This window comes from Cololabis saira, chromosome 14, assembly GCF_033807715.1.
Source record: "Cololabis saira isolate AMF1-May2022 chromosome 14, fColSai1.1, whole genome shotgun sequence".
Taxonomy (NCBI): domain Eukaryota; kingdom Metazoa; phylum Chordata; class Actinopteri; order Beloniformes; family Belonidae; genus Cololabis; species Cololabis saira.
This window is the reverse complement of record NC_084600.1, coordinates 21,646,150-21,669,286: the sequence shown is the minus strand read 5'-3', so window position 1 is coordinate 21,669,286 and position 23,137 is coordinate 21,646,150. Positions and strand designations below refer to the sequence as shown.

The 23,137-nt window shown below is 41.1% G+C and overlaps 1 protein-coding gene across 2 annotated transcripts in view; it reads left to right on the top strand.

Moving 5' to 3' along the window:
- Positions 1-23,137, top strand: part of srrm3 (serine/arginine repetitive matrix 3) — a 99,207-nt gene that overhangs the window by 15,954 nt on the left and 60,116 nt on the right. The window contains exon 1 of one of the 2 annotated variants that reach the window (XM_061740130.1): positions 3,639-3,750. The exons of the other annotated variant lie outside the window; for it this stretch is intronic. The gene's annotated coding sequence lies outside the window, so the exon portion shown is untranslated. Of the gene's footprint in view, positions 1-3,638; positions 3,751-23,137 lie in introns of those variants that run through there. 2 annotated transcript variants of the gene reach the window in all.

Genomic DNA, 23,137 nt, shown 5'->3' with positions numbered 1-23,137 from the left:
TTTTATCAGCTTTACAACTGTGTAATGAATAAAAAAAAAAAGTGAATGCGTCATATTCACAAAATAAAAGAATCTGTGCTACGGCTATTATGACTTTGAAATGAAAAAATGAGGCCAGTCTGCATGTATTTTTATTGCCCTGCACAAAGTTTTTATTGATGCATATTAATATAAAGTAGCCGAAAGCAACTCTTTTCTTATGTACCACTTTTTATTTTTCAAAACTAAGTCTGAACTCCTTAAGTTCAGACTTTTTTCTTTAGCTCAGACTTTTTCTTTATTTACATACATATATATATATATATATATATGACGGAACAGCTAAGGGAATATGTTCAATTTATCTTTTATTATTGCAGTTTTCTGGTTGAAATCAAAACAATACATCTTTAGATTAAAGTGGCCATATTATATTAATGGTGTGTTGCTGATGTCATACCAAGTCTGAAAACAAACTTTTCCCAGCATCGGATCTTTGTCTCTGTAAACTGTTATCAATGCAAATTCATAGCAAGTTCATATTGCAGGATGTGACATTAAAAGCAGCAGAGAAACTGAACAGTATATGTACTGTATATGACTGATTTGACGTGAAACTACAGAAAATAGCACAGACCTGATGTAAACAGTTGAATTAGATGAGTATTTGGGTTGTTGAAGCCATTTACCATTTTGTTGTTGAGTAGCAGCTATGTTGGATTCAGAAGCTGGCGTGTAGGTTTCTCCCACTTTCCAAGTTGGAAATCTGTCTTGGAACTCGGAAATTCACACAATAATTTACCGTCATTTCATTTTTAATCATTGATACTTTAGAGAAGCCCGGCGTAACTCAAAAAGGCCATAAGTATTTCAAATCGACGTAGACCCACGAGCAAAAGGAGAGCCTGCTCCTTGCTGGTCCGTACTGTTTCCTCCCTCCATGTGGCATGTCAAGTTTTTGTGGTTTTTGACCCTGTTTAAGTTCTGGTTTTTGGTCTGGCTTTTTTGATCCTGCTCAGCAGCGCTTTTGGTTTTGCTGAATAAATTCTGCTTTTGGTGAACTCCTGCCTCCTGCTCTCCTGCGTTTGGGTCCTGAACAAAACTATCGTGACAAACCAGGCTCTACTATAATAAACATACACCTCCGGTCATGTGACGGTGACAGTTCGCTGTTAAAGAAGAACATAGAAACACTTAATATGGCCCCTTATTAAAAGGGATGTGAATAAATAGTGGACTATTGCAACTCTTTCAAGTAATTCTTCCACCGTTATTCTATTAAAAATGTAATTTCAGAAATCAGAAGTTTAAGTTCAAGGAGATGATTTCAGTCTGATTGCTAATGAGGCTGATTGAACTAGATGCAGAAATGTTGAAATTTTGTTATGCTTAGTTTCTCTTCAACGTCTGAATCAAACAAATATAAGGCCATAATGACAACTAAAGACATTTAAAAATAAAGAGAAGTACCACAGTTCAGATAGCGAAGATGAAAACACTCATACTGGGAGGCTGGGGAGGTTCAACCCCAGCTGCAGCAATTTACACGGGAGAGAGCTGGAGATTTATATTCTAGCTGACAGTTTCCTGTCAGGTGAATATTTGGTTGCATGTCTCCCTGCGGAGCAGGCGGCAGGTAGAGTTGGGAATAGGTTTGTTTGTCGCAGGCTGGCGTGCAGGTATGAGGTGAGATGATGCTGCGCTCCAGAGAGGCTGCTGCCGCTGCTACAGCCGCTGCATCCCCATTCTTACATGAGCTGCAATACAATACAGGGACTTCAGCAAGAAGATGGAGATAAAGTGGGACATTTTACTGCTGCTATTGTGTTTGAGTTGGAGCCACTATTTACTACAGGGACCCACTTATATTAGCCAATCTGATAAAGTAGACACAGTAACAGCACTTCTGTCTGAGGGCTCCCAGTGGCCTTAAAAGGATTTCTGAAAACAAAGAGAGCTGGGGAATAAATGTGGTATTAGAAAATGAAAGTCTCCCTGAAATGAACGCAAGTTTGAACAATAGGATTTAAACCTACTTGATTTATCTATTTCAGGATTTCACATTGCTTTCCACAGTAAATTGTAGACCCTTTAAATATTTGTTATTGATGTAATATTTCCTCCAACGCCACAGTCTTCTGGGACTGTAACCGTCACAGAGCGTATCATTATAGCAACCCTTGAAAATGAGGGGGCTTGTGCAGAGAAGTGAAACATAAACTGCATTGGAAATGGGTTGCTTTTTAGTCCCTGCCCTGCCCCACAGCCACAGCATCGGTGCTGCTACACAAAAAGTGTGTGACCTTCCCTCACTCGGTGCGGGCAAGCGGCCCACGGGTGCCATTCTTGAGCTGAATAAATGTCAGCAAACGGCTCGGCACCACTGCAATTCATTTATTTATTTATTTTTGCCACAGTCTGACAAAAGGAAATATCAATTTCCTGTTTCGGAGTTCAAGCACACACTTGTACCCACAAGGGGGGAATTTTTTTAAACGTTTTTTGCAGCTCTTTTTCAGGATTTTAATGTCATCCTTGGTTGTGTACGTCCTCTTCTTTACATCTGACTTCCATTCGTATTCTGGCCTCCAGTCCCATTGATTAACCCTATGGCTCTGAGCAGATATTTTGTTAGTTTTAAAGGAGTCAGCTGTCAGGGGAAATGTCATGGCCAGTGCCTTTTCCATTAGGGAGAAACATGAGAATCTAAGTCAATGAGGGTACGCATCTAAAAGTTGGAGACCATGAACGCTGTACGCTCTTTTAAAGCTCACATTTTGAGTCAGAGATGTGTAGGAGGCCGCTTAGCTCCAGGGAAACGGAAATAAAACAACACTGTTTTTAATTCATCCTATTAGTAGCTCAATGATGAATCAACAGCAGCATTAGATGCGCTGTGAAGCTTAAAAGGTATTCGTTTTCAGCTGCACCGTCACTGAAAGGGCAGAGGGTGTGAGGACGTTAGCCATTAATTCGGCAGCAGCGGGGGAAAAAAATAAAGGTTACTGGGAAATATAAGATAAACAAGATTATAGTGAGTGAGTGAAGGAAGAAGTGGATCTATGTTAGGCTAGAGAGGTGATTTAAGAGAGTTAAATGTGTTAGAATCTGACGGTGGACTCACGCTGCAAGTGGACTCAGAAAACAGGGGAAAGTGAGCCGCTGCGCAACCGCAAGGACAAGCTTTCAATATCAAACACAAACCAGGAGATACATGTTTGCTGCAGAAGTGCTGATGGGACATCCGGAGCTGAAATGAGACAACCTGCGGTATCGTTGTCTCACAGCCACAGAGTCAAATACCCAGAATGCACTCCCAGAGATGCTGGTTAGTTTGGATTTTATGTTAACATACATGTTAACATTGTTAAGTAGTGAGTAAACAGTCATTTTTCAGTTTGGGAACCTTTATTATGGAACCACAAGCGGGTTGGAGACAAATGTGGCTGTGATTAATTATTTTGTGTGTCTGCAGTGACTCCATGCAACTTGTGAGTGTTTAATATTCAAAAATGTTATATTTTAAGTCCAAAATGGGATGAATAGCAGGAGAGACCCAGGCTCAGCAGGGATTTAAGGCAGAGCTGGGCAGGAAACAGATGGCATTAGTGGGGGCAGTGGGGGCGGGTGGTGCTCAGACAAAACGCACTGCCTGGCCACAGGATATCACACAAAGCCTGGACACACTCATCCTCTGTCCCCTGCCTCCCAAAGGATTAATAAGCCCATCATGGCTGCTCCGCATATGGGAAGGGAATGGTGCTGTAACTGGTGAGCCATTTTGTGTCTTAATCTTTGGGGACCAAGTTTCTGTTGCAGATGTTACAGTCCAGTCACTTTGCCTTTAATTGGAAGCAGAGGAACAGCGTTGCAGAGTCGGAGTGAGAGAGAAAAAACACGTCCTTCTCAGAGGGATCCGTTTGTTCATTGTTTAGGTTATTTTTACAGCAGCAGATGCAGACCTCTAACCAGAGAGCTTTTCACCCTCCGAGTTCAGTGCAGCATCTTCTGTATCGAAGTTTCTCTGTCAGTATTGACTTTGTCTGAAGCTCTGTTGGTGTTTGTGACATTTCTTGCACTCTCACATCCCCACTGGTGTGGCCATGGGCTCTGTCTAACCTTTGAGGCGCCAAGTGGTATAGCACACTGGTGGAGCAGAAACCTGCTACCCTGACCTTTTTATGCGTGCTTTCCTGGAGTCCCCCACTGCCCCGAACACAAACCTATATCTCAAGGGACACTGTGGCTCCTTCACACCCCAGTAGCTTCTGCTGTCCTGGCTTGCAGAGACCGAGCTGGCATCTACAGCCTTTCCCACAGTGATGTAAATACATTTGCACCACAGCCACCTACCCTGTTGTACAAAGACAATAAAAAGAGAGAAAAAAAGATGAGATCTGAAGGGAAATATTGATTTCAGACATGCATGTGTCTTTTTATCATCTCTAGAAAAAAAAAAAGATGGTCCACTCCTTTCTTTGTTAATCTTGCTCTGTAGCTCTCTTGCATGTAGTCCCTTCTGACAGATGGCCGGAGGAGATGTGAAACCTGAGCTGGCAGAGAGGTGCGATGTCCAATATGGCATCATGGTTTGTTTCACGTTGCCTCAGTTTTCAGCATGACCTGCACATTTCACACACTGCTGCCGGTGAGCGAGCACTGCAAATTGAGATGTAAAAGCACACATAGCTGTATGAGAATACGGCGACACGAGTCACCTTGACCGTCTCAGGGAAGTGGCAAATATCTGTTTTGCTAGTCTCTCTTCAGCTGCAGGGTATGCATGTGCAAACATCGTCCATGTGCCCCTCTGCAGACCAGTGAGGGGGCATGAAGAACCGATGATCAGCATCACCGTCAGGGACTTGTCGGTTCACATGCCCTGCTTCCCGGCTCTTTCATCCTCTGGCGCAGTCGTTGTTTTTGATTTTATTTATTTTTTTCTTTCTTTCCAGACAGCAGGCAGGTCAGAGATGAGATATGATAGGGCTGACCTGTCTGCTGTCTCCGCTCCTCCTTTAATCAGTCCGCTTCTCTTCTGCTGACCTCTCCTGCTTGACAGTCTCTCTGACTCTGATCCTCCACAGTTTTGGCATTTACTCAGTCTCAATGTCACATTAATTTTCTCCTCATCTCTGCATGTTTTCACTTGCTGTTTGGCAGTAGTCGCTCACCTCCGCACCGCTGATCCATCACTGGTAAATCCTGTGAAACAGGTTCACCTTGATTTAGGGGAGCCATTGCTCTTGTAATGTCAGTTTATCACTGTCTTTATACTGTGCTCCCCCGCTTGCTTCTTTTGTCATGATGACAGCTGGGGGAACTGCCAGTGATTGTGTGGGGAAAACACAAAGCAAAGACCCAAAGTACGGTGGAAAAATGAGAAAAACCTTCTTTTATTACTCTCCTGTGGTGCCACATCAGACGGCATGAATTCCTTCTACCTTCCATTTCCACAAATGCTCTGCTGAAACATTACAGTGCCGTAAACACCCATGTACGGAGGGGAGATGCCGCAGTGCAGAGGGCTGCCCCCTCTGCTGTTGATAATCTGCATGTTTATCAGCTGCAGGATCCGACGATAGCAGTATACATTTCTAAGTGTCTCACCTGGCTGGGGAGAAGGCCAGTCTGTGGCAGCTGAGAAAGCGGGCTCCTTCTGAAAAGCCTCAAACATGTCTTGTCTGCTCCAATATTGTCATGGAAGCTGACTTGATTCAAGACATCAGGAGTCGTCAATCTCTAATTGGAGCATGCATGCCAATTATCCCCCCGTTTATTCTTAACAGATGACTACATCCACGAGGGGCCACCCTTGAAATGGAAAGTGACACGCTACAGGGTCGGGCTCGTCTCTGGAGGATTCTAGTGGACAGGTTGCAGCATGTGTTTATTATACAACACAACTATGATACCAAACTGTGATACCTCTTTTACAAAAGAGAGAAGAAAGAACCAAGAGCAGACCACACTAAATCAACGCTCAGTTCAAACAGGTTCCTCATAATTGTTGGGGCTACGGAGTGCGGGAGAGACCTCAAGGGACTGACATTTTACCCTGCTCCTTTTTTATTTTCCCCTCCACATCAAGGTGGAATGAGGCCTCCGCCGTTCACCTGATCTCTAGAAAATTAATTTGAGATGGAATGTTGCGGTTGCCTTGGTGACGTGCCGAGGAGGAATCCTGCCGCCGCTGCTCACCTGGTCTCTCACAGGGAAGCCTGCCCCGGCATTGTAACAGATGAACTGGACTCTTGGTTGTAGGGTGTGTGAGGAGAACCAATGATAACGGATGGTAGTTAATAGGGGTGGGCAAAAATATCGATATGGCAATATATCGCGATACTTTTCCAGCCGATTCAATATCGATATTCAAAATTTGAATATCGATTTTTTTTATTTTTATTTTTATTTATATTTATTTATTTTTTTTTATCCCCGATCTTTTTCCCATTATATCACCCAGTGCTCCTACCTAAGTGACAGTCCTGGGCATTGCCACTCTCTACCAACCCTGGGAGGGCCCTGCACTGAGCTCAGGTTTTATTTCACGTTTTATTTCATTTTATAATTTATTTTTTATATAACACAATTGCCTGTCCTTAAAAAATGAAAAATAATGGACAGAGGTTTATTTATTTATGGATTTATATCTATACTGACTGATCACTGTGCCTGTCCTTGGTTTTAGTTCCATCTTTCTTGTGTTTATTATCATTTGCCAAATAATTAAAGCAACCTCATACTAAATTTAATGTTAATTTCATATGATGTAAATAATATGAAAAACATATACAAATATGTTGTAACTTTAGCTTGTATAGTTATAATAAAACATTGTTTTGACTCAGTTTGTCCCATGAATTGTCACTATAATCTGATGAACGTGCAACTCGGATTTTAAGATCCATCACTATCATCTGATGTACATATATACAACTTGGATTTTAAGATGTGTAATGCATTTTTAAATTTTTCGGTGAACTATGTAGAATATAATAATTGGGATATCGCATAATCGGGATATCGCAATGTGTATCGTATCGTGGCTCATGTATCGTGATGCGTATCGTATCGTGAGGTCCTTCCCAATACCCACCCCTAGTAGTTAAGATTTCCCATTAACTTTGTTTTGTTTTAATCTTAAGGGCATGAACAGCTGTCACGTGGTTTCTATTTTATCGAAACACAGAACATCAATGGAAGATGGTTAAGAGTTTACAAAGCACACAAGGTCTTTTAAATAAGCTTTTTTAGCCATGAGTAGTTTTTTTTCCAAGGTTTGAAACTTGCATGAGCCTTTAATCCATTCAGACAGCATTTATTTTGTGATTTTTAAAGGGTTGCTTTTCTGAAATCGGGAGTCACATTCAGTGAAAGATAAAATGCACCAAAGAAGGAAAAAAAAAACTGTAACAAAAAAATGCACAAAAACACTAATCTCAAAGAAATCATTTGCCATTGGCTTTAACATCATGTAGCTCGTTCTCTAATGAGCTTATTCTGCAACATACCTCCTCCTTGCTGAACACCAGTACTCTCTAAAAGCTTCCTGCTGAACACATAACTTTCCCCCTAATTAACAGGAAGTGGCTGCTCAGCCTTTTAGATACATGCACTAATCCCGTCATCTGCAGCAGCTGCTTCTCAGCGTCACGTCGCCGCTGCAGTCCTGCCTCGACATACTGGGGCTCTTTCAGTGTGTAGCTGTCTCCACCTTCGCAGCTTGTCTCCCTGTGATCTAATTAGCTAGCCGTTGAGGCAGTCCTTCTAGCGGTCCACGCGTTAGCTCCAGCTCTGACAGCCGCTGGTTGATATTAAGGGAAATTGTGTGAACTACTCCTGTCCTCTAACAGCAGCAAATCATGCTCTTTTGAAGGTGTTTTATTCCCTTGATTCTCCTTTTCTTTTTTTATTTTACATCTCTTTCCTCTCTAGCTATTTAGCTGCTCTGAGAATACTTTACAGATCCCTTTCTTCTCTGTCATTCTTCTTTCCTACCCTTTGTGTCCTTCAACAGTCACTTGTCTGGGTCCAGAAAAAAATGATAAAGTATTTCCCGCCTTGGTCATCTTTGTATATCTGTCCACTAGCACTAGTATAGTAAGTCTTTGCCAGTAAGACTCTAAATTTCTTTGCACTCCCTTTCATCTCCATCTGTGATTTCCTCTTTTGGATTCAGTTTTCTTTACTTACAAGGCGAGTAAGAGAATATGGCCTCTACATTTGCGTGCAGACTCACGACTTGAAGACCTTTGGCTGACAGCTGAATGCTGTGACTCAGAGGATGAGCCAACAGCTAATTCTGCTTGTGAAGTCTGAATAAACCAACTGAGCGTGCCAGCTGTGCCCGTCTGATCATATCATGTAGCTTCAATGAAATGAATTGGCATTTTGATAGCGGGAATTAATCCACCTTTACAGAAAGTTAATTTAAGCTGGATAGATATATCAATGTAATTAAAAGAAAAGATCATTATTTGTAGTCTGAGACAGGAAAAATGAAAGAAAAAGGCTCGAACATCCTTTCTGACCCGTTGACTCTGACATATTGGGTGTCATGCATTTGAGTGGGTTTTGGGGAATTAAGAAGGATTAAATAAGATATTAGTTTCAATGCTTACTAAAAAAACTAAACAATCCCTTAACTCTTATTTAAGTGGGTACGTAGCTGCCAAAGGCATCTTATCAAATGCACTTTATTAATTGATCATCAGCCCATGTGAGCCTCTATAAAAGCAGAAATGTTGACAGTGTGCTGGTCTCGAACATTTAAGTGTGTGTTAACAAAATGCTAGTGAGGACATCAGCAGTGAGCTTAGAGGAACAGTTGAGGCTGCCCAGCAATCTGGGAGGTGTTATAAGACTATTTCTGATCACCCTTGTCTGCACACCTGTGTTCCTAGCAGGTTATTTTAAGGGGTGAAGACAGTCAGTATGTTTACATGCACTAACGGAAAGTCGAATTGTAGCCTTAATCCGAGTGATATCGAATTTTTAAAAGCCATTTATACACCTAAGCCGGGCTGTAGTCGAACAGAACTGAAGCTCCTGAGATCGAGCTATTAGTGCATGTATAGGGCATGTATATGCAACCCACGCTTAGCCGAGCTAGCGTCTGCCCCGGGACCCCTCCTTCCGGAAGTAGACACCACGAAAGCCAGAATATCAACACATCAGGAGAAGAAGAAGATGAACCACAAAGAACTAACCGGAACAACACCAACGCAAAAGTGCGTATGGTGCCACCTAGCATGGCGGAGTCCAATGCACCTCACTCAATAATCGATCGTCTTCTCGCCGATGTATAACTTGGATTTCTTAGCAACTCTGGTTTAATCCGTAGCTAGATTGTTGCCAATAGCTTGATTTAGATGTGCATGTAACCTCACTGCCTCACTTGGCTCTACTCCTTCCCACACCCCCATTGTCAAGAGGTGTGCTTTTTTAAGAATCTGTGTTACAGCTTTGTGTTACCGCTTTCACAGGTAAAGGAAAGGCTCAATGATGTAACATTGGGGAGGCTGGCTGGATTTGTGATGTCACAAAACCCTGACAATCTGAAAGGCTAACTGAATGACAGCTTTTAAACCAAGGCAGCTCCAAACTAGATTACAGGGTTGTGTGTATCTGAGTTTTTGATTTTTATATCCAAATATGGAATACGGAAGAGTATTTTTTAGCGTAATATGTTCCCTTTCAAACAAATACATGCATGTTGTCATTCAGTGATTCAAGGTTTACTTTTGATCAATGATTAAACCTTGAGCACAAGGTTCTGAGGGTGTCAGTGGGACCAAAACATGCTCAGAATGAAGATCTGTCTTCTTTACCAACCAATTCTCCCCTGCTTTTGACTTGAGAGGTTTTTAAATGAGGAATATTTGTCCTTCCAATGATGTATGCTCTGATTTTCTTTCAATGCACCGAGAAGAAACAGAAATCAGTGATGAATAAAATGCTCAAAGAAAATCATCTGATTGACATATGGACATCACTCACAGTTCTGTTGCTGTGAACAATAATGCAGCGTATGTGCCAACCCATTACATTCAATAAGGACTGGGATACATCGTTGGCTTTACTCCGTTAAGGAGTAGTATGTGATGCTCCAGCAGCAGATGTGCAGCACAGTATTACAATCTAGTCTTCTGCTGTCAGAGTCAGAGTCCTGTGTCTCAGTTTAATGATAACTTACGATGGAAATCTAATTTTTAGTAACTAACACATTTTTCGCAATTAAGTTGCAGAATTAGACTTCATTTTCAGAAGTAGCCTTCAGGAAATAGACAAGTATCCTGCATTGGCATTCAGCAGCACATTATCAGCTTTGTGCAAACATGGTCAATTAAAACGTCCATACCATCGGGGCGTTTCACTTCAGTTCCCAGGGAGAATCTCTACAGCTGCTTTGCTTCTGTTTATGCTTGATTCCTTATGTATTTGTGTGTCGGTGTGCTTTAGTGCTGTGGGTTCGGCTCACGTTGTTCCCCTCTCAGCAACAGGACTGAAGGGGCTTTACATAGGTGATTCCTCAAGTCCCAGGACGTGTAAATCCACTGGAAGAGAGTCGTCTGTGAGTTGTCAAACCGTTTGATGTTAAAAAAGAAACAAGGCTTTGGGTTTTTCTCCTCAGGTTTAGAAAAATATTTCACCAATTTTGAGCAGCATGATGTCTGCCTCATCGAGCAGGAGAGAAGAGAGCCGGCACTAATTTACATATTCACTCATATCAGTCACATTTAACCCACCTTAAGTCATTTTCAGAGATAAAACTCCAAATATGAAATATTAATGAACAGAGATTAATCTTTTTTGATTTAGCCAATGCCTGGAGAAAGACTTAATCACCTTTAGTTATTAATTAATTTGGTTTTCATCAGGTTTTATTTGTGCCCAAGACCTTGAAGAGCTTATCCTCCGTCAAGGAGGAGAAATACTCTTGGATAGTTTGGTGATTCCCTGTCCTTTCATCTGTTGCCATCAACATCAAAGCTTAAACATGCTGAATGCTGTAGTTTATGACCAGTTACCTGTAAAGCTACAGATATTCACATCCTTCTCAGCCGTGTAAAACAAACATGAACCAAGTTTCTTTCATACTTTTGTTCTGTTTTTTCGTAAGCTTCATCATCTGAGTCCTCCCCAGACGTTGAAAGTGACAGGTTTAGAGGCAGGTGTAGGTCTGCGGTTAACCGATCACTATTTGCACGAATGGAGAAGGAAATTAAGGGAGGGAACATAACCAGTTTTGTTGACGAGCTGCTAGTAAATTCAATATTATGTCATCACCGCCGTCAATGACGGAGACCTGTTAAAACCCGGATTTTGAAATCTTGTATGGAAAATGAAACTTAGCTTATTGCGCTAAATTGACTGGCTTTCTTTAAGTAGGAAATCAATACATAGCTGAATTTGCTCTTATAAATAAAAAAAAATAACAGGAATTGATCAGCTTTAAACTGTGAGTGTTGAACGTTTGAAGTGAAACGAGATCGGGTGTTACCTCGGACAAAAATATTAGTTTCTTCTTTTGTGCAGAGCTAAGTTACGGATAAATTTAGACCACAGTGAGATTGAACGGAGGTTTCAGCTCTGGATGAGTGTTTAAAATCAAATCTCTCACACGGGAAAAGGGCAATGTTGGAAACCTTGAGAAGACGTGTTGTTGTTTTGCCGTAATTTGGAGAAGGAGGTTGTTTTGGTGGGTAGCAGTGGGTGCTGCACTTAGCAGAAGTGGAAGGGGTGATTGCAGTGGGGGAATGAGCTGCCAGCTGACAGGCATCGCTCTGAATCAGGAAGCTGATCGCTCTGTGCTCCACAGTGCTGTGTCGATTAAATAGCAGGGGACCAGGCAGGTGGAAAAGAGGACAGCCTCATTTCAGTGCTGCAGCGGTCTGGAGATTGGCTTCAGATTGCTGCAGGCTTCGACTCTATTCACCCAGCGCTCACTCTGACTGGCTCCATCCCCCGTACACAGCCGACAGGTGGATAGCAGAACGATTTCATTCACGTCACTACCAGGTCTTCACATATCTTCAAAGTGTACAGAGTTGAACTGTGATTGAATAGTTGGAGTATGGGGGGGATGCTGTGATGATTCTTCAGTGTGTTGAAAGTAACAGCCTGAAGGCCGAGTAGGACGACAGAACGGTGACAACGTCCATCCGTTTCTTTGGACTTTCCTCAACAACTGGCTTCCGTAAGAGTTTGTTCTTTGTTTTATTTTATATTGGTTGCATATCTTGTTCCAAAATGTCCAGGACTGTAACGATTACCCAGTAGCCCACAGGCAGATAACCAGATGTCGTCCTTCAATATTTTCTTGTCAGAGAAGCGGATTTATATTTCCCTCAATTACAGGAAGCACCGTGACACATTTCAGGGTCTTTAAGGAGTGTTACAGTCAAAATGAGCTGTTTCCAGAAATATAAGCAGCAGCAGTCTGACCTTAAACTTGCTGTGAAAAAACCCAAATCCAGCAAGTTTTAGACTGGTGGATGTTGTTGGATTAAATATGTATGTATTAAAAGTTTAATTCTTTGAAATAAGTGAAGAGATTTTTTAATGTACAGGTTATGTGACACATTTAACATATTTCAATGTCAGTTAGTGAGTACCGGTACCTAAATACTGTATGTACATCAATACTTTTTTCTATTATATTATTCTATTATATTTATATTCTTGCCTTTGTGTTCATTTTAATTAACATTCTCTCTACATATGTTTGCATGGTGACATCGCCGTGGGCTGCAGCTAATGATTATTTTGGTTGTTGACTTATCTGCTGATGAGTTTTTTGACTAGTGGATTAGCAATTATTTATTTTACCCGGTCCATATAGCACGCCAGCCTAACTTACACATGTAGCTCACCACAATCACACATAATGCGACACAGGCAGAAGATGGCAGATGTGGCTGGACACACCAAGCCCTCATGCTTCCTAAGAAGCAGAAAGAATCCACCCTCGTTGTGATGCTGCTCGTTTACCTCTCCTCCTCTCATCACTGCCATTTACTATATAAAAAGAACTGAACAAACCCCCTGCGATGTCACCCATCAATTTTTCTAAAAATTGCTTTTGAGGGTCCCAGCTGCTGCGAGAGCTGGAGACGGTCCAGATGTGAGTAAAGATACGTGATTCAGGCTGCATTGCTTTGCCTCTAAACCTCTTCCAGGTCGACCCCAAAACAGTCACGGCAGTACTTTAGTGCAGTCAATACCACAATGTCAATATAGTGCAAAGCACTTATTCGCTGAAGTGAAAACCACTGGCTATGACCTAATTATCCCCCAGTGGTCAGTCGAGGAGCTGCAGCTTTTTTTATTTCCGTTTTGGATGAAACCTCAAAGACCAGATGAGACCTCCTGGTTATTAGCGATATTTTCTTTCCTGCATTTCCTTTGGTGCTTTGCAATAACAAGTGAACATCCACCTTTGAGCAGGAAAGACTGTCTGTGATAGTAATAAGTTATGTCAACTAAACATCGTAGCCCAACCTCATCAGTGATATATATTAATCTTCTTCTGTCTGTGTGTTAGCTCGTCATATTTGTTTGTACATTTCTAAATCATAACTTGTGACATGCACATGACAAATGTAAAATTGCCACTAAATGAAATGATGTGCTGTCTGCTGCTAGCTGCTAATTGTGTGTAGGTAGGGTTGCCACCCGTCCCGTAAAATACGGAATTGTCCTTTATTTGAGAAAAAAATGTTGCGTCCCGTATTGAACTAATACGGGACACGATTTGTACCATATTTTCATTCACTTTTACACCATATTCTAGTTGAATTATTGAAATAAATTAACCTTTACACCATATTCTAGTTGAATTATTGAAATAAATGAACTTTTACACCATATTCTAGTTGAATTATTGAAATAAGTTAACTTTTACACCATTTTCTAGTTGAATTATTGAAATAAATTAACTTTTACACCATATTCTAGTTGAATTATTGAAATAAATTAACTTTTACACCATATTCTAGTTGAATTATTGAAATAAATTAACTTTTACACCATATTCTAGTTGAATTATTGAAATAAATTAACCTTTACACCATATTCTAGTTGAATTATTGAAATAAATTAACTTTTACACCATATTCTAGTTGAATTATTGAAATAAGTTAACTTTTACACCATATTCTAGTTGAATTATTGAAATAAATTAACTTTTACACCATATTCTAGTTGAATTATTGAAATAAATTAACCTTTACACCATATTGTAGTTGAATTATTGAAATAAATTAACTTTTACACCATATTCTTCACCTGTAGGCTATATTACATCTTGGCTGATGTGGACATACGTAACATAGGAGGCTATTTCAGTTGCTAGTATGGTTGTCTGTCTGTACAGTCATGCAAGTTCAATGCTATTAAAGCACTTTAAACTTTAAATCAAAGCATTTTGTTTTTTCATGTAAAATAAACAAATTTTTATTCAGTTTAGAAGTTTTGGGGCTTTTTTTTGGCTCCTGCGCTGCTGAAATCAGGGCGTCCCTTATTTCTATTTCTGAAAGGTGGCAACCCTATGTGTAGGGGGCGCTGTAGAGTATAACAAACCCACCAGTAAGAAGGCAGTAATGTCATCACCAGGCAGATTATTAGCTGGGGTTGTTTCACAGCAGCATCTGAGCAAAAGTCCAAGAGCAGAAGAGGCCCAAGTGCTAAGGATGGCATCAACCTGGAGGCCAGGATGGCTCTCTGCTAGGAATCTAGACGCACCGCGAGCAGATTTAAATCTGCTAGATGTGGGTCTGATCTATCAGGCCGGGATAACTCAGCATGCAGCGGAGGGATCGTTTGCAGATGCAGCAGAGCATGTTTGCACAGAAGCACGAACCTTTTGAGTGTGAAGGCAGATGTCTGGCGGAGAGCAGTGCAACGCATGAATGAGAAACGATAGAAGCCTGTTCTTCAGACCAAGAAAGCACACTGCTGATTAAAGACGGTAACTGGTAAACATGGGCTTTGTTGTACTTCTGAGATGATCTGAGGACGGTTTCTCGTTCACTGTGTTCACAGTGGATGGAAAGTTTCTCTGCTACTTGGACCATAAATTGGGTTTCATGCCAGTAATTATCAAGCAGGGAGATTAGAATTTCATGGACATATTTCGGGATGAATAATTGTGGCTGATGATTATGTGAGATAAAGCCTCCGGGACAGGGTTCAGGAAGACGAACATGCATAACAAATGAAAATAATGATGATGGGAGATGGGTTGAATCTATCGGAACAAACAAGTCAGTGACTGCATACGCAGAGACACTTGGTTGTATGAAGTGTTATGTGGTTCTGACGTCTGAACTACTGATGAATGCTACAGGAGAAGGTTGGTTTGGATGTGAAGTGCATGACAAAGACTTACCCCCACTCGTGTCTCTGACATTTACAGCATGAGGGCATGATTTAAAGCTTTGCCTTCATCTCTATTCTGTTGCTTTTATCTCTACATTTCTCAAGTCTGCTGTCAGTCAGATGAATAAAAAGTCTGTGTAAGCATCACTTTTCTCCCCCTGGGTTTGTTATAGGGAGGTTTAACTGCCTCTCGATCAAAACTCAATATTTTTACAACAAGATTTAAATTTCCCTTGGAGAAGTAGACAAGTTTAGAAAAACCTCTTTGCTGGCAGGGACGATAACTGAGACTTACGGCAGGATGAAGGTCAAAACGGCCGATGAAATCTGAAGCGCAGCTCAAGTTTCATCTGCAGAGTAAGCGCACATGAGTGACAGAGGCTTTGTCCAGTAATACACGCCGCATAGACGCTTCTGAAAGGGTATCTAGCAGGAATGCATGTGTTCTTTTATTCTTACTCATGTAAGCTTCTTCCTCAAAAATCCAACTTTTGGCTCTTTCCAGAAAATATCCTCACTTTTACTAAAACTGTCCATGCTATTCTTTAACATGTGTGGTAGACGTATAGAAGACCACCTGAGAGGGGTTATAGAGCAAACACATTGATATAGGCAGATATATCCCTCATGCACACAAGACATTTGCTAGAACGTTTAATTTAAATCCATTAGTTGCACATTTCATATCAATATTGATTGACGCAGCACAACTCCAGGGTGTAAAAGTGGTTCCAAACTGCAAGTGTTCACGGTTTAAATTCTTCACACATTTTCCCAAATAACAAGTTTTTGGATTTTGAAAGTCGACGCAAGTACAGTTTTAACATCCCTCTGGAGAAAAAGGAAAAAAAAATAGAAACCACCAGCAGTTTAGTTGGATATGTTGGCATGTTCTGCTACAGTAGCCTCCGACTTCACTCACCAGATGGTTTGTTACTAACAACCATCTGGGAGGTCTTTATTTTAAAACTCTTTGGAAAACGGCAAGCGCTTAAAATAAGAATTTGATTTTTATTTGAATAAAGATCCATGCTGTGTGAGCTTCATCAAGTCTAATCAGCATTTTGGAGACTGAATTTATAAACTAACTATTTCAGAAGGCAGCCAAGAGAATAAAAAACACTTCTCCACTGAGGCAGTCTGCGCTCTGCTTTATTTTAGGAAAAGGACTCTTTAGTTCTGATATGATTTTAGCTTATCTGTAGATCCTTTGTCTCTTTCTTTTTTGATAATATTGCTGGATTACAAATAATGCAATCCATTATTTGAATACCTGTATAGACCTCTTGCCTTCAGTGGGTTCAGTGTTAGTTGCAAAGCAGAAAGACACGATAGGCATGAAGTGACATCTGAAGTTGCACGTTCTCCTTTCCTTTCATGTTTAAAATAATCTGAGAGCCAAATCTATGATTGTGAAAAGATAAACCTCGCATCTGCACAAAATGTTCACTAGAAAGTTAATCCACCTCTCAATGACTTCTAAATTCACACATCTGTCACGTGGGAGACATGAGAGACTTAATTAAGGCTTGATCAGGATCCATACGCTGTTTTATGTATGTTTTATAGTGTTTGATGGGATAAGGGGCTTTATTTCAGAGAAAGATTCTTGTCTTTGAGATGACTGAAGCAGTTTTCAGAATTGCAGCTACTGTCTCGCTTACTCTCACTCTCTGTCTCTCTCGTGCTGTTGTGTGCAACATAACGTGAGATGACTTTTTATCGAGTGTGTGTGTGTTGTATTAGCTTCAAACGATGCCTAAATGGGTTTTGCTCGTAGCACTAAACAAGTTTGGGCATTACTTTACATCTGGGCAAGACATATTTGCCGTCCTAAATATTGTTGCTGGATTTCTGCTGTTTCCTGCAGCAATTCACTGCCCTGCTTAAGCTTCCAGAGCTTCATACAGAGATGATTCATTTTCATTCTGACATGCCTCCTAAATAAAGCCAGTTGACTCGTGGGGATCATGGACTGTGTGAGCCACTTAAATCACAGAATCATGAGCAAAAAATACCAGAGCTTGTACTGTAGGGAATAAGCAAACGCACAAGTCCTCACTTCAGATTTCAAATGGTAAAAGGCTCATGCACTCATCTGCCTCTGCCTCTTCTTTCATTAGCATTCTGCAGAACTGCTAATTTATGTACGCGTCTCGCATCCCACAATGTCTAAAAACAAAAGAGGGAAAAACAACACGGGAAAAAAAGTTGAGGCTGCTTGTTTCCCGGCACCCAGCAGCAACCCGACGTGCCTGGAATAAAGAGGGATGACCTTGCAAGATGTGAACACGTCCTCTGGGTGCCCAAGTGCTAAAAACAATTGAACAACGGCCTTTGCCAGCTGAGGAGCACGTTATTTTGGGGAGGCGAAAGGTGTGATGTAAAGGGGAGATGAGAGGCAGAGGGGGAATGCTAGCTGTCGATTCGCTGCACAAGCAGCCCCCTAATAAGGCTGGTACTCCTAAATCTAGTTCAATTGTCTTCTATTAAGCAAAATCATTTCTGCCGATTGAGTAGTATTAGGACTTGCAAAATAATCTAGCATCTAGACAAAAAGTAAGACTAATTTTCTTGAAACAAGGGTCTTTTTTTGTTTTCTTAGAGTGGAAAGGTAAGACGTGCACATAAAGGATTGTTACCCAGCTACCTGGGATGCCTTTGTTGCTCTCTTTGCAAGTCTCCATCAAGGTCAGGGCCTCGGTTACTGCCACCCTGTAATCACGGCTGAGGTGCATTAACCACCGGATCAGACCCAATCACCGGAGCCATTGTGTTCAGCACAGAGAACCTGTGACAGAGGGGGTGACGGGTCGGAGGCAAGGCCACGGCGGCAGCTCGGGGACAAAACAGCCTCCAAGGGCTCCAGCCACGGTCCAGAATGACCTTTGGTCTTTTTTCTTCGTCAGCCTTCTTTGAGTGTAGTTGTTACAATGAACTCAACTTTAACAAGCTGCCAATTTTCCTGAGCACACAGAAACTGAAGTTTGCTGTTGCCTTTGTGCTACTCTTCACTTGAATTGCAAAGTCAGCTCCTTCAACCTGTCAGCAGACTTGAAATAGGCATTAAGATGAGAAGCCATGGATAAGAAAGTATGAACCTAAATTGATTCCGGCAATGATTGTTGGAGGGGTCAGCAGTAAATCAGCTGTGCTCAGATACATACTTGCTTCTTTATCGATCTTATTTCAGTTTTATGGATGACATTTCAAAATCAATATTGGGTGCTTATAATCAACTCTGGACTGCAGCTGTAAAGAGCATTTATCAGTGAATCTGATCATCTTCTATGCTCTCTCAATCTTTAGAGCACTGCATATTTAGTATTTGTAAAACCGAGTCCATGCTGCGCGTAGAGACGGCCCCCTGTGCTGCTTGTGCGTGCAGCCTGGGAATATGTAAGGCTGGAAAAATGTAACTTTCCATGCCATCTTCTAACTTTTTATGTCCGTCCATTTTCTTTGGTTTAGTTTGCTATTGATCAGAAGAGTTTCATATTTCATGTCAAATACAATATTCATGTCTGAATAATTATTCCTCATCTTTTAAATGTTTTTAGTGTATCTGCCATCTTCATATTGTATCATAAATGTAGTCAATACATTTTTCTCTAGTTGCGCTTGGTGGACCACGTGTTCGGAACAAAGGTAATGTGAGAAACCAGGACAAAAGGCTGGGGGTTGTAGTTTCTTCTCCTCCTGCGTCACCGGATGTAGTTTTTTCCCTTTTCCAGATTGGACGAGGGGACGAGCCTCTAGAACCAGCCAACCACGACAGCGGCAAAGTCTGAACCACACCCTTCCACCTATAGTATAAATGTTTACGTTAGCCATGCAGTTGGGGTCTTTTTTCTTTCAAATTCTGATGATCAGTCAGTGTTTGACTCTTGATATCAAGTTTTCTGTACAATAAACACTTCTGATGAATTTTGATCAAATCAGTTCCTCCTTCCAATTTTTTGAACACGCAATCAGATTTTCGGACAAATTTCTGACTAATTCTGACAAATACAGCCCTGTGCTCGTCACCAGGGCAGATACAGGTTATAAAGAGGACCGGTTCACTTTCTACTAAATCCGGTGAAGCCACTCTAAAGCTCATCCTCATCAGCCAGTTTAGTATTAGTTATTATTTAGTATTTGTACAAAGGTAATTTAACTCACAAGAAATTGCAATGCATCTGTTTTAATGCACCAAATTGTAGTTCCTTTAGGGTCTTTTTATTATTACACAGGATCTTTTTTTGTGTTTTTTTCCCCATAAAAATAAAAAAAACTATTTTGATTTACTCGTCTCCTTGGATATATGTTTGAACCCCTCATGGACATTACCCAGGTGGACTCAGAGCTTTCCCACACCACAGACATGCTATTCCACCTCATGTCTGCAGTTGATTCTTTTAGTCTATAGACACCAAGCTGTGCAGTCCGTTGTCTGTTTTCACAACATGTTTGCTTTTTATTTATGTATTTATTTATTTACATGAACCGATGTGGCAAAAATCCTCAAAATCGGAACTGTCAAAGTAAAGATTTTATCATTTGTCCGAGAGTAGAAGCTCCGGAGATAAAGCTGAAGTGTATCGTTGTCATCACTTCCAACCAACGAGACAGACGAACTTTAGAAAAACTGCAGCTCAGACGGCGTTGCAGAGTATCATTATGATCGTCTCATTTACTACACTTACTGTCAGTAATGGCATGTTTAGAAGGATAACCCTCAAGAAAAAATATCAGCATAATCACACTGGATGAAGCCTGAGCAGTTCTCTTTCATACGTCTCATTTACCTAAAGCAACATTAGATCCTAAATGTATCTGGACCGTTCCACCATGTGACGATAGTGACTGTTATCCTAATTAATTGAGTTTTAAACACGGCATTTATCCATTGCATGTACCAGATAACTCAGTCCCGCATGGGCTGCCAGCAACCGCATTATTCTGAGATCGCAGCGACTGAATGGAAGTTACAGGATCCCCTCAACACACAGCGCAGACCGCCACTACGAATACCCGCCCCGTCTGGTCCTTATTTCCCACTACAGGCTTTGTCCGTGTTGTTCGGGGTGTGATCTCACTGGACGACAGGCACCAGCTAAGGGAGTGCAGCCATCGTCCGTAGAGACACGCCAGAAGCTCATGGCTTTTTTATTTCAGACGGCGTGCTCAGCCCCAAAACAGGATTTGAATGATGAAGCGCATGTTAACGCCTTCACATTTGAAATAACTTGATGTGACACGTGTGAGCGTGTGGCTGAACATCTTCACTTAGCATAATGACTAATAACAGCCAATGATTGTCTTGACGTGACGCTTTTTGGATGCCCTTGCAGTAACAGCAGAAGAGGCTGGTGCCAGCATTAATACAGCTGCTGGAGATAACCTTCAGTCCCCGTAGAGGACTCACACACAATTAACTGTGTGCTCCACTGCCTTATCAGCTCCCTTTCTGCTCACATTTTTTTTCATTACACAAATAAATGATTTAGTTGTTCTAACTTGAAAGGAAACAGATTTCATGCCCCTCCTGTTTCTCACGAACAAAGGGAGCGGCTGTGGAGTGTATAATGAGGCTGCCTGCATCTGGTGTTGGGGAGAAATTTCATCCCATTTTCAGATGATATCTTCATTTCATTTTTAGCTCATTACAGCTGAACTCACTTTGAACAACCGGATTGAGTGTGTATGGTGAAGTTTGTGGCCAAGACATGGTGTGCAGGACAAATGCATTTAGCTGTGGTCCTTCCCTCTGGCTGGGAGACCCAGGGATGAACAACCCGCCTTCAGCTTTTACTCACCACCTGCTGTGTAAAACCCACTGATCAAAGGGTAGCAGGACGAACATCCTGTTATTTCTGCATTGCTGTAGTTATCTATAATTGAATTGTGGGCTATAAGACAAAAATGACAACATAATTTGTTTTGACATTTTTTGTAGTGGAGGACATCAAAGGTGGCTTCAAATTACATAACGTTCAACATTAGCACTTTTTGACTGGACCCTGTTATTATCACTGGATGATGAATGCATGTTTAACGCACGCTGGTCAGTGTAAATGGTGTGTTGAGGGGTTTAGGGGAGGGACAATGACTCGGAGGTGTTATTGAGTGGTACTACTGTACGTAACGACGGCCCGCTGTCTGTTTGGTTTCCCTCTCTGGCTTCACCAACATCAGAAGAGCTGGCTGGATGCAGGAGATGGAGCGGGTGTCGGATTTGTGAGACTTCCCCCAAACCGTATTGCACAAATATGACCAGCAATCTCCCTCTGCCACTCCTGCTGTTGTGTTCGTTGAACGCAAATTCAGTTTGTTAATGACCCGAGTTTTGTGTCTTGCAAAGCCGCGGCCTGTCATTTTAGTTAACAGTTGCAGATAACGGGTCTGTAATATGCTGACTTGTGGCATTCACAGCTCCGAAGATGAAGAGTTCTTAGACATTCTCGTTTTGTCATCAACAAATCACACTCACCACCCTCAACCCTGTCCAAGTTCTGTTTACATTAGTCCTGACTAGGGATGGGCGATATTTTACCGTTCACGATATACCGTCAAAAAAATTCCCCACGGTAAGAATTTGTCATCTCGTGGTAAAAACGATAAATTCGAAGGAAGGAAGGAAGGAAGGAAGGAAGGAAGGAAGGAAGGAAGGAAGGAAGGAAGGAAGGAAGGAAGGAAGGAAGGAAGGAAGGAAGGAAGGAAATGAGCCAGAAAGAAAGATATGAGCCAGAAAGAAAGAAAGAAAGATATGAGAGAGAAAGAAAGAAAGAAAGAAAGAAAGAAAGAAAGAAAGAAAGAAAGAAAGAAAGAAAGAAAGAAAGAAAGAAAGAAAGAAAGAAAGAAAGAAAGAAGAGCCAGAAAGAAAGAAAGATATGAGCCAGAAAGAAAGATATGAGCCAGAAAGAAAGAAAGAAAGATATGAGCCAGAAAGAAAGAAAGAAAGATATGAGCCAGTAAGAAAGAAAGAAAGAAAGAAAGAAAGATATGAGCCAGAAAGAAAGAAAGAAAGAAAGATATGAGCCAGAAAGAAAGAAAGAAAGATATGAGCCAGAAAGAAAGAAAGAAAGAAAGAAAGAAAGATATGAGCCAGAAAGAAAGAAAGAAAGAAAGAAAGAAAGAAAGAAAGAAAGAAAGAAAGAAAGAAAGAAAGAAAGAAAGAAAGAAAGAAAGAAAGAAAGAAAGGAGCCAGAAAGAAAGAAAGATATGAGCCAGAAAGAAAGAAAGATATGAGCCAGAAAGAAAGAAAGAAAGATATGAGCCAGAAAGAAAGAAAGAAAGAAAGAAAGAAAGAAAGAAAGAAAGAAAGAAAGAAAGAAAGAAAGAAAGAAAGAAAGAAAGAAAGAAAGAAAGAAAGAAAGAAAGAAAGAAAGAAAGAAAGAAAGAATAAATGCCAGAAATTATCGTGATAAATTATTTAGTCCATACCGCCCATCCCTAGTCCTGACCCACTATTAAGTGTCACTTTAGAGGCAAGCTATTAGCGGGGCCAGCTCGACAAAAAGGACAGGCGGCACGCGACATCGGGTGTTAAACTTGGGCTATCCGCCATTGTAAAAGGGGCTAGGGACATATTGTATATTTTTCAGACTGCACAACTTGCTGTCTTGTAATTGGGAATCTTGAAGTCATTGTAGTGTTCACACTACAGTATATGACTGATTGGAGAGTAGAAGTCATACGCAGAGACTGTGTGAAAAGAACTGAGAAAAACCTTCTGCAATGTCACCTACAGATTTTCTGAATAGTGGGTCTGAAGCCCATTTTTCAAACC